The sequence below is a fragment of the Bidens hawaiensis genome, unplaced genomic scaffold (genome assembly GCF_021521415.1).
Source record: "Bidens hawaiensis isolate Kalapana, Puna unplaced genomic scaffold, B.hawaiensis_p1.1 tig00012328_1, whole genome shotgun sequence".
Taxonomy (NCBI): Eukaryota; Viridiplantae; Streptophyta; class Magnoliopsida; order Asterales; family Asteraceae; genus Bidens; species Bidens hawaiensis.
In genome coordinates this window covers 428220-431601 of record NW_027492003.1, presented here as the reverse complement: position 1 = coordinate 431601, position 3382 = coordinate 428220, and the positions used below count along the sequence as shown (strand labels likewise).

Here is a 3382-nt window from a genome sequence, read left to right as displayed (position 1 = left end):
ATCTGAAACGAATTTTGTTGTGATCCAAAACCCGTTCTGAACCGAAACTTGTTCTGACCGGAACCTGTCCCGACCCCGAAAACCGCTCCGACCCGACAAAAAAAAAACCCTTTTTTAGTTTGACATGTTTCGACCCTAACCCGTTTTTACCTGACCCGATTGCTAGTCCTAGTTTGAGTAAATTACAGATTAATCCTTTACATGTATACTCAATTGCGGGTTGGATTTGTAACCCTTTGCGCCCTTAAACTAAAACGGGTTGTAAAACTTCATTATACCAACACAAAAGCGTACCATCATGAAGTGTACCGACACCTGATATGGTACCGGTGTTGGACATGTGTTGGCACAGGATCCTTTTGGTTTCTATACCATACCGGCGCCTGCACCAGAATGCAAACCGACGCCAAATAGTAACCCCCCCCCCCCACACACAAATAAATAAATAAATAAATAAAATAATGTTTACACTTGAATCAAGAAATGAGAATAAATAATAGGCACTGCAATTGCACATCCAACAAAGTATCTGAAACTATAAATACCTGAATCCACATTATAACTGAATGATAATACAGCAAGCATATGACCTTGAACACAATCTTAACTAGAATACAACATGATATAGATGTTAAGAAACAACTACACCTATGAATCCTAGATTTCATTTCATGTCTGCTTCAATTTGTTTAAATAATACAACTTATGTTGAAAGTCCAAAACAGCCCAAACCAGATGTCGAAAACCAATCTCGGGCCACAAAACAGACGGCGAATACAAGAGACAGTTACTACTTTGCCACAAAAGAAAATTACTCAAACGAGTCTCACCAGACGTACGAATAATAATATCAGGATCCGGTGCAACCGCCATGTACATATTCCGTTCAATATCCAAAACATTAATCACATTCTTTTCACGTTTTCCACCGTCCGAAAAAACTTCATCCCATTTTTCGTCACAAGATTCTTGAACCGAATGCAAAATCTCATCAGTCGAAGTATACGCGATACAGATCGATAAAACAGCTTTTGAGTTTTTAGCAGTCGCGTTCATAGCCCGTTCGGCTGCTAACCGAACCGGTTTATTCAACAGTTTAAGGTTTCCTATAAAGTGAACCCGAACGCCATATTGGTTAACTAAACTCTCTTCTTTTATCAACCCTTCAATCTTCTCCTCCATTAAGTCCATTAACGACTGCACTTCTTCCGGGCTTCGTTTAAAGTTTTCGATACTGAAAGCATAAACCGTCACGTACTTCACACCTAACTCATAGCAGTATCTAAGCATTGACATTAACGATGAATATCCGAACTTGTGTCCTTCACCGTCTACCAAATTGTTTTGCTTTGAGTATCGTCGGTTACCGTCCATTATGAAGGCGATGTGATTCGGTAATGTGGATACTGAAAGAATGCTATATATACATTTCCTTGCAAAACTACCAAGATTATTGTAGATTTGATTTCTTTGTTTAATATCCATACTAAAGTTCCAACCTTTAGCCTATTAGACCCGTTGGTTTACATAATAATAATAATAATAATAATAATAATAATAATAATAATAATAATAATAATAATAATAATAATAATAATAATAATAAATCAAGAAAAACCATTTAAATTGAGGTGATCAAGAATCAAACAGTAAGATCTAATTGGGATTTTATTACGAGTGCGCATTAAACCGAAAAAACTGATCCAACACCGAAAAAACCAGCAGTTTGGCTTTGGAAAAAGCGAACCGAATTCATAAATTTTCATTTTTCAATGTTAAGTAATTTATAAAAATATAATAAATCTCTGAACTCAAATGTATAGAAATCAATTAGGTCCATATTCATTACTTTTAGACAAAAAAAATTTCTCGGACCGAAATTTTGAAGCTCAAATGAAAAAACCGAAACCGAACCCAAACCGTAAAACCAAAATTTTGAAGCTCAAATGAAAAAACCGAAACCGAACCCAAACCGAAAAAACCGAAATTTTGAAGCTCAAATGAAAAAACCGAAACCGAACCCAAACCGAAAAAAACGAAATTTTGAAGCTCAAATGAAAAAACCGAAACCGAACCCAAACCGAAAAAACCGAAATTTTGAAGCTCAAAGAAAAACCGAAACCGAACCCAAACCGAAAAAACCGAAATTTTGAAGCTCAAATGAAAAAACCAAAACCGAACCCAAACCGTAAAACCGAAATTTTGAAGCTCAAATGAAAAAACCAAAACCGAACCCAAACCGAAAAAACCAAAATTTTGAAGCTCAAATGGAAAACCAAAACCGAACCCAAACCGAAAAAACCGAAATTTTGACGTTCAAATGAAAAAACCGAACCCAAACCGGAAAAACCGAAATTTTGAAGCTCAAATGAAAAAACCAAAACCATAAAAACAGAAACTTTTCAAAAATTTAAAAACCGAAGCTTTGGTTTTAGCCCAAAACCGACCCAAACCAAACGGTTCACTCACACCTCAAGATTTTACGATGACTAATTGGTCAAAAATCAAAATTTTAGGTCTATGGTACTTTAAACTTAATAGCAAGTTGCAGCAAATTAAGGGGAAAATTAACGTACAAATTAAATTAACGTGCTAATTGTGTTATGCTAATCAAGTAGTACAATTATATATATACTAATTATGTAATTGCACACTACACTATAACTATACTTACACTACTTGATTAGCACAGTTAATACGGTTAATTTAATTTGTATTTGATCCAAACCCGCGAATTAAAAGTAAACCAAGCATAATAAAAAGTGAAGAATTAAACAAGAAATCGTATTATGTGATTACCGAACAAATGAAGAAAAGAAGACGGTCGATGGAGATTTGAATAATTAAGATCGTGGGTTCAGTCAACGGGTGACTTAATTGAAGAAGATGATTCCGGTGAGTGGTGTACGGCGGAGATTGATTGATTGATGAATGAATGATATATTGGTAGGCGATGTGTGCAAGGAAGAATTCCTTATTTAAGTTGAAAAGGATTTTATGTTAAAAGTAATTATTAACTCATGACTTTTTTAAAATGTGTTTGTATAAAAGTGTGGATTAGCTTATGTTAATAAGTTGTTTTTTAAGGAGTGTTTGGAAATAGTATATCATTTAGAGAATCATAACTTTTCAAACCCCTCTTAGTTTGTCTTGACCATAAGTTAAAAACCATAAGTCCTTATGGTTTGCCAAACACCTTTTACACATTATTAACTTCAGTGTCGGATCTAGACTCGAAACCGAGCCGGAGCGCTTAAATTTTTTTTCCCCCATATTTAATACAATGTTAACGAAACAAATATAAAGAACACGACAACAAATAAATTTAAACTAACCGGGTTAACGAACCAACAGTGGCGGGTCTAGGTTGGGCTATAAATAG

The 3382-nt window shown here is 34.8% G+C and overlaps 1 pseudogene; it reads right to left on the bottom strand.

Annotated features, from left to right (window-relative positions):
- Positions 1-521: 521 nt before the first annotated feature.
- Positions 522-1527, bottom strand: LOC143540741 (dehydrodolichyl diphosphate synthase CPT3 pseudogene; annotated as a pseudogene).
- Positions 1528-3382: the final 1855 nt, after the last annotated feature.